General features: G+C 38.7%; 1 non-coding gene across 1 annotated transcript; it reads right to left on the bottom strand.

The window, feature by feature from the left end:
- Window positions 1-5611: 5611 nt before the first annotated feature.
- LOC122066796 lies at window positions 5612-5718 on the bottom strand. The gene has a single exon (XR_006136473.1). It is a non-coding gene; the product is annotated as a small nucleolar RNA R71 (small nucleolar RNA).
- Window positions 5719-9233: the final 3515 nt, after the last annotated feature.

The following is a 9233-nucleotide window of genomic DNA, read 5'->3' as shown; positions in this document are numbered from 1 at the left end:
ATCCCAAGGGGGGGGGAATCCGTAACCTTGACAAATCTGGACACTCATTGGCTGAGGGTTGTTCACAGGGTTGCCAATTTCTTTGCGGGGCTCACAGGACCGAGGGCTTTGCGGTCTTATAAAGTTTTGGCACAGGGCCATGGGGCTCACGTCTTACAAAGTTTTTTCATTGGGCCACTGGCCTCATGGGGCAGCCATTGCTTCACGGGGCCATGATGGAATATTCTAGGAATATCTTAGATTATGATATGGCTATTTGCAGGAGTTCTATTTTCTGGAGGGGATTACAAGAGATCTAATGGTCTGATTTTGGCATACCAGATATCATCAGAATCATGGTTCCGAGCACTATCCATATGTACACTTACTTAGACTTGATTCCTTCATATATGTCATGCCATAATTGGACCCCTTTCCCTGGGTTCTAGGGTTTTCGGTTTGGGTGTGAGGCGGTTTTATCCAAGCCTGGACCACCTAAGAAAGTCATCCTCTCCATTGATCAAAAGCCAAGGCTATGTCCACAATCTATGAGTCATCATAGCCGGGGGAGGCTGACAAAATTGAGTGTCTATAGATGCAAGGAATGTAGCTTATTATGGTTAGGTCACATTCCCTATGCTTTGGTCCCTTGCTAATAGAGGGTAAGGTGTTGGATAACCCAACTATGGTATGTTTGATGAATCCTTCCGGAATGCAACTTTCATAGTATGATGTGATTGTTTTCGAAGGAGGAAACTACTCTGACATGGTCAATGGTAATTCTAATGTTGTGACTACCAGGAGGGGGTTATCAGGGGTTTGCTGGGTGACCGATGGTTGTATTCCAGGACCGATAGGCTCCTAATCACAACTAGGTTGTATCACTGGGTGGCTGATGTGCAAGTTCTGAGGACCAGAGCTATAGCCTAATGTGTCGTAGTAGCATGTACCCAACTTAGTTATATGTTAGGTGGTTTTAAAGTAAAATAAATTGCATCATTCTCGCATCATGAACTATGTGTATATGCTTGCATGGACCCCATCCCTCAGTGAGCTAGTTGGAGATCACACCACGTGTGTGTTGCTTTTAATATAATGATGCAGGTGCCATCGTGCCGCTGGGCAGTGACATTTCTTCCTTTATGCCTAGGTACAGTGGTGACTGGTAGACACTAGAAGCGGAAGAGCACTATCCCAACTATGATTGTGATACCTGTGCGTATGCCACACCGTGAGCCAAGTGATGGTCTGCTGTCATCCTGATACCATATTTTTGGATGCTATACTTTTTAGGTTATTATAGGTATGTTTTGACAGTGCGACAAGAATAAAAAAAAATTTTTTGTAATATATTAACGGTAGTTGTTTTCCCCAACATGATTATATGATTCCGCTATATTATACTATGATTCCACTGTGATTATTTAGTTAGTTAGGTATTGTGTGATTGTGATGGTTAATGTACTACTAATCAGATATCCTTGTAGAGGCATAAGATAGGTACGCATCTTATTCACATCTTTGGTATCTTAGAAGTGGGAGCAACGCGTGACAGCTTGGTATCAGAGCGCGATGCTTTGCCTTAACTCACAATCTACATGACCCTTAGGATTTTGGGGATTAGGATTAAATTAAAAATCTTAAATCAACCAACAATAAATAGTGCACAATTAGGAGACAATCATTGGTGTAAAAGCCATTTCATTGATAAGGAATCTGAATACATAAACTTCTACATACATTTTTCTCAAAAATAAATAATGAAAGCAAGAAATCCTAAACTAATTCCATAAAAAGTTCATAATAGAAGTAAAGTAGAAATAAGAAAGAAAAAGAAAGTAAAGCTGCTATGCAGGAAAGCAAGAAAGCGGGAATTCCTACAACTAGTCGAGCACTCTAACGCCACTACTCCTAATGAGATGCTGAGGGTTGGTCTCGTGTTGTAGGCTATGTCAAAAGTATCCTGAAGAAGGGTACCATGTCATGCAGTTACCGTTCCAAGGATATAACTTGACAATACCTTCGGTCCACACTCTCAAGGTGGTTATCCATTCTCCTAAGAATGTTGTTCGTGGCGTCTAGATGATCAACCACGTCGCTCCACCTATGCTCTTGTGGTCCTCTAAAAGAAGAGGCCACAGATGTCCCCATCGTACTCGGTGGTGGTGGTGGTGGTGGTGGAAAGTTCCCAGGAATAGGTGGGATACCATCATCCTGACCAAGTCCACCCTCAAGGTTCCCCTCCACATCCACATGCTACTGGTCTAAGTCCACATCCTCACCCTCCTCATCCTCAGTTGCCTCATTAACGATAATCATTTTCCTGAGGGACTCTCGATTGAAGTCACCCCAAAGTGGTTAAACACCGAGGTTAGCAGCTTTCTATAGCAAAGATTCCTAGCCCGACGATCCTCAACCTTAGCCTTCATGTTGCACATGATGATGTAGGGAAGGTTGAGTTGGTTCCCCTCATAGACACAATATGTCACATGTGCATGTTGGATGGAGTCCTCATCATAGTGACTACCACTAGGAAGGATATTTAGCTGCACTATTGCAACACCCTAATTTTACTTGTCTACCTTACTTGTGGACCAATATTGGCATGGTTGGCTGCAGTGGAATGCCAAGAGAAGAGAAATGACCCCACATGTACATGTTCAGCATGCCAACAGTACTAGAGAAATCAATAAGAAGAATGGCAAACAGGTAATTCTAACTTAAAAAGGGGTCAAGTATGGAGGGGATGTTACAGACCATAGGGGGCTAATTCTAGCATAACCGGTGGGGGAGAACCGGCGAGCTGGTTTAAATGGTAGAGACCAAATTTAGAAATTCTGTGCAATTGTTGTGGGCCCCACACATCTCCTTTCTATGTATCCATTCTCTCCTATATTTTAATGATGTCATAGAAGGAAAATTAGGGTAGAAACAACAAGGGATTAAATGAGTGTATGTATATTAATATGTATATGATGTATATGACTATATATATATACACATATCCCTCCACCCAAGCAAGCCCTTAGCCAAGTTCAGTGGAGGAGGGATATAAATAGGTGGGGGTACCACTGAATGCTCACTTTGAGATACTTTTGTTGCAAATAGCAAGAAGAAGACGGGAGAAAGAAGAAGGAGAAGAAGAAAAGAGAAGGAAAGAAGAGGAGAGAGAATTAAGGGAAGACTTAACTCACCTAAGGCATACCTTGGACTGATTGTGCCCATAGGTAAGTGATGAGCATAATAATGTGTGAAATCTTAGGGATATAAGTGTACATTTTGCCCCACTTTGGATAGTACTACTTTTATTTTTCTTTTTTTTTCTTAGTTTTCAAGCCTACAAGATAAAGTGCTTAAAGTGAATCAAGAACCAGTCCAAAGGTGGGACCCACTCATTGGTACCACATCCTCTCTCCTTCAAAATCTTGAAGATTATTTTCTCTCCTTGCCACCTCACAAGATCTTAAAGATGCTATGTAGAGATTCTTTTCTGATTTAATCAAGATTGCAAGATATTGATGAATATTGTAAGGAAATAATAGAATTTGTTAATTTTGGAATCAGATTCTCTCTTTCCTCACACAATATCTCAGAGAATGAGGATTTTTACTAAGATTTAATTTTATTTTATTTGTTTTCTTTTCTTAAAGAAGACTTGTAGAAAGGAGGTAAGAAAAAAACCCTATAAAAGCCCCTTCCTCTCCCCTCCTATTTTATTATTCCCCTTAGTTTATTTTCTAGTTTATGCTTAGTTTTCTTCTCTCTCTCCCTCTTACTCTTTAGTTTTTGTTCTTCTCTATTTTTGCTTTAATCACTTTTGTAATAGTGTTTTATGTCAATTAATGCAAGCATTCTTTTATTCTTATTCAGTCTTTTATGTTTATGATTTATGCAATTGAGTTGAAATTTTTAAAGTTATGGTTCTAGGCTTAGATCTATGTGATAAGATCACGAGCCGTGTAGCATATTTTTTTTTTTTCAAGTTCATTTTTTTTTTTTTTAAGATTTGTTTTCTCTAGTACTAGAAATTTCAGATTTGGTTTATTCCAGATCATATTTTTAGTACTGGTAGTATCTCAAATCACCCAAGCTTTCAAGTTCAAGCATTGATTCAAGTAAAGAGGTTCCTTCAGTAGTCTTCTCTCCCCCCCCTCTCATTCCCTCTTCTGACTACCTTTTCTTTCTTAATTTAGGATTTTAATTTCAGTCGTTACATTATTGCTATCCCTTTCCCTTAAGGATTATGGCTAGTGTATGTGGTGGCTTTGCCCCTCCTAGTCATAGAACCATCAATTTATTATTTTTATTTTAATTATCTCCCTTTCCCTGAAGCCAAGTAGAGTAACCCTTGTAAGAATGACTCTCTAGTCAAGTAGGGAAGCTCATATTATGATGCATCTCTCGGGCTAAGTAGAGAAACCTACTTGTGAGTCTCTCTCTAGCTTTCTCCCCTTTTTTTTACTTTATTTTTATTTAAGTATTTTTTATTTTATTTATTTATTTATTTAAATTTTAAATTACGTGGGTTATTTATTTTCAGTTATTTATTTATTTAATTTTAATTACGTGGCTTGCGTCTTTAAATTCTTAGATGACAAATGGTTAGGATGTTATTTAAGATACATATGTTCAGTACGGTAATTAGAATTATATCACAACCATTAATCGGTTCACTTTCGCATTATTAAAAGAAATAAAAAAATAAAGTGGTTGCTCTCCCCGTGTTCGACCCGTAGCTATACTGATCCGTACGCTTACGGTTACATTTTAAATCCCAATAAGTTTTTGACACCGTTGTTGGGGAGACAGTTTCATGTTATTTTTCGCTTTTTTTTGGTAAATCGGAGTGCTTTGTTTACTTTGTTTTGTTTTTTCTTTTCTTTTCTTGAATTCCTGAGAAGAACAACTTGCAATAATAGTTGTATCGATGGAGGTCGACGTGCCTCATAGTATGATAAAGATAGATTTTGCCCTGTAGCAGTACCTCAGAAATTGACATGTGCAACCCCAGATCCCTGCCGCTAAGCTTCCAAAAAGCCAAAAAATAAAAAAAAAAAATAAAAAAATATCAAAAAAAGAAGTTTTACTATCCATTCTTTTGTGCTTGTCTCACTCTAGTTGTGGGTAGTTTTCTGTTGCATGAGTGTTAGGTGGTACGTATTACTAAGAATCGGTTAGAAAGAAGAGATCCAACAAGTAGTGACCCTATACGTTTGCTCTCTTTAAAACCCTTCAATATAGGAGACCAATAACAAAACCCTTCACCTAAATCTCTGAAAGATAGTAACTACCCTGCTAGAACAGCCCAACCTTCCTGCATAGTTCTACCACAAGCCCAGGGCAATAATTTTGAACTCAAATATCAATACATCACTATGTTGCCCCACTTCCATGGGTTGACTTCTAAGGATGCATACCTATTTCTAAGAGAATTTGAAGAGGTATGTGTTCTAAATTTCTAATTAAGATCCAATAGCTTTCTGATGATGCTGTTAAGCTTAGGTTTATCACTTTTGCATTGAAAGATCAAGCTTAGAAGTGGTTGTATGGGTTACCCAAAAATTCCATAACCTCATGGGAACAATTCACAGTTGTCTTCCTTAAGAAGTTTTTCCCAACTCATAAGACCAATAAGCTTAGAAGTGATATCCTTCAGTTTAGGCAAAAGCCTAGTGAGTCATTTTCTAAACTTATGGAGAGATTCAAGGATCTACTCCAAGAATGCCCTCACCATGGCCTAGACCTATGGCATTTATGTCAAATAATTTATGAGGGTATTGATTACCCAACTAAACAAATGATAGAGTCTATGTCCCTTGAGGGATTCACCTCCTTTACAGATGAAGGAAAGGCATGAGAATTCTTACTTGACTTAATTGATAAAACCCGTGAGTGGGAATCAACCCAAGAGAGTGAAAGAACCATAGGAGGAAAATGATATTTTGTGGATGGGATAGTAGCCAAAGAAGCCCATTTTGATAGCATAATCAAGAGAATTGAGGCTATTGTTCTTAGAGAGCTATCATCAATCAATTTGGTTAAGATTTGTGCTTGGTGCCAGTCCCCTAGACATCTCCTAGAAGAATGCCCCAACACCTCTTGAGGCACTTCTAATGATAGTGTTAATGTTTTATACCAGAATAATCCATATAGTAATACCTACAATCCAGGATGGAGAAATCACTCAAATTTCTCTTGGAATCAGGGCAACCAAGCAGAGCCTTTCAATTTTCATAATCAATGTCAACCTGGACTCCAAAGCCTCCCTTTGCTTAACAATCTTTTTCCCAAAATACTTTTCCTAGGTCAATTGTAGGACCTCAAGCTAGTTTTCCTAGGGATCCTCTCCTATCATCTTATCAACAAGCCCCTGGATTTACCAACACTAGAGAGGCAAGTAGAATAAGTGACTTGGAAAAAAAATGGCCCTCTTCATGACATGCCATCAAAATCTTACGAGAGAACTCACTCAAGTTGTCTCAATTATGCGTGAGAGGGAGAAAGAACTTTACCCAGTCAACCAGAGCCTAACCCTAGGCATCATCAGCCTGTTAGTTCACAAACATTAACTAATGCACCACTGAATATAGTACAAGGTCAGACCCAAGAAGGGCCCTCTAACCAATGTAATGTTGTTTATGCCCTTAGGAGTGGTAGAGAGTACCAACAGTGCATTCCTAAACCTTCCTCATCTATTACTCATGTTAACTCTCCTTCAGTTGAGGACACAAGTGTGCCTCTTGTTTCAGGTTCGTCTGATGAACCTAAAGATTTTTCTAAAACTAAAGATGATTTGGTTAAGGAAACCAAAAATGATTCTTCTGAACAGGGGTAAATCCCTAACAGTTCTTATGTTCATCCTGTCCCATTTCCTAATCGTTTGGTAAACAAAAGGAAGACTGCTTCCATAGATAAAATTTTAGAAGTCTTCAAAGAGGTAGAAGTGAACATCCCCATTTTAGATGCCATATCCTATATCCCAGCCTATGTAAAGGTACTGAAATATTTGTGTACTCACAAATGTATCACTAGTGTGCCCAAAAAGGCGTTCTTGGCAGGTAACATTAGTTCCATAATTACTCAGCCTATAACAGCCAAGTAAAAGGATCCAGGGAGCCCTACCATATCTTGTGTCATAGGCAACACCTACATTAAGCATACCTTACTTGACCTTGGCGCAAGTGTGAATCTTTTACCTTACCATGTGTACAAGCAACTCGGATTGGAAGAATTGAAAGCCACTAGAACTACTCTTCAGTTGGCAGATAGGTCTGTTAAAATTCCTAAAGGGATGGTTGAGGATGTCTTACTAAAGGTGGGGGAATTTATTTTTTCTGTTGATTTCATTGTGTTAGATATCAATCCCTTCTAAACCAATGATGAGATCCCAATAATTCTAGGAAGACCATTCTTGACTACCAGTAATGCATTAATTAATTGCCGAAAAAGTTTCCTAAGATTATCTTTTGGTAACCAAACTGTTGAGTTTAATATGTTTAGGATAGATAAGCAACCACATATGGAAGAAGAGATCAATATGCTTAAGGATTTTCTTGATTTTTCTGATGATTTAGTTACCAACTTTGATATTGATTTTGATTCAGAATTCCAAGAGTGTATGGATGATTTGGATGATGATAGTGAAAATTTCTTTTCTAAAGTCTTGAGTCTTTACACACCTGTGGAGCCCTTAGGACCCTTTTCCAATTTCATTCCCAAACTTTTCATAGTGAGCCCCCTAAGCTAGATCTTAAGGGGTGCCATCTAATTTGAGGTATGCTTTCCTAGGGCTTGATCAAACTCTTCCTGTAATAATTTCTTCAAATTTGACTTCTAGCCAAGAAGAGGAGTTACTTGAAGTGTTAAAAGATAATAAGGAAGCCCTAGGTTGGACCATGGCTGATATTAAGGGTATAAGCCTTTCTATTGTGTAACATCATATACATCTTATGGAGGATTCCAAACCATCGACGGAACCCCAAAGAAGAGCTAACCCAGTGATGATGGAAGCTATTAAGAAAGAGATCCTAAAGTGCTTGGATCATAGAATAATTTATCCTATTTCTGACAGCCAATGGGTAAGCCTAGTTCACGTAGTGCCTAAGAAGTCTGGTGTGATTGTAGTTCCTAATGCCAATAATGAACTAATTTCAACCCATGTCCAATCTGGGTGGAGAGTGTGCATAGACTACAGAAACTTGATGTGGCAACCTAGAAGAACCACTTCCCATTGTCATTCATTGACCAGATGTTAGAGAGGTTAGCTGGACATAAATACTATTGTTTTCTTGATAGATATTCCGGCTATAATTGAAATAACCTAGAGGGGGTGAATAGGTTATACTAGTGGAATTTAACTCTTTTCGATAAATAGGTCACAAGTGTGACTGTAAGTTAAAAGCGATGCTGAATAAATAAAATAAAAACAACCACAACACAAGATTTATAGTGGTTCAACTCAATTCGAGTCTAGTCCACTCCCTACAAGAATCCTCTTGTAAGGTATTCCACTAGGTTTCCCTTTTAGTACAGTAGGTAGGGAAGAAACCTTTACAATCTTTTTACGGATAAGAGTATCCTTACAAATCTCCTTCCTAGGCAGAGAGACGCCTTCACAATCTCTTTTAGAGGTAGAGAGAGACCTTTCTCTTTTTAGGATAAGAGTATCCTTACAATCCTAAGTACAATCTAGAATTGTAAAAACAGAAAATAAGAAATAGTGGAATAAGAGGAATACCTCAAATGTGGTGCAAATGAAAATGAATAAATGATGAGGGATGCACCTTTTGTAAAGTCCTCTCTTACGGCTTTGACTTGCACAGGAGAGGGTAGAGGACTTTGATTGAAACTTGACCCTCTTGTTTGGGATTTGTGTAATTGAATAACTCAAGTAGAAATAAACTTCTCTAATGCTTGCAACAATGCTCTTAAAGCTCTTTCTTAATGAATAATTAATTAAGAGTGATTAGGGTATTTATAGGTGAACTTAGTGAAGAATTTTAGACAGGGAATCAAGCTCTGATGGACATATTCTGGATCCACCGATCGACCTCCATTGGTAGCCGATCGACCGCCAAGAGCCGTTGTAAGTAAAAAAATAGCCGTTGGGGCACTTCCAAGCAGGCACCGATCGACCGGGACTTTCAATCGGTCGACCTCCTATGGTCTTGGATAGGTCCGATCGGCTGGGGCTTCCATTCGGTCGACCGCCTATGGTCTCGGGTGGTTCCGGTCGACCGGGGCTTCCAGCCGAT

This window comes from Macadamia integrifolia, unplaced genomic scaffold (assembly GCF_013358625.1).
Source record: "Macadamia integrifolia cultivar HAES 741 unplaced genomic scaffold, SCU_Mint_v3 scaffold2591, whole genome shotgun sequence".
Taxonomy (NCBI): domain Eukaryota; kingdom Viridiplantae; phylum Streptophyta; class Magnoliopsida; order Proteales; family Proteaceae; genus Macadamia; species Macadamia integrifolia.
This window is presented reverse-complemented; position numbering and strand designations above follow the sequence as displayed.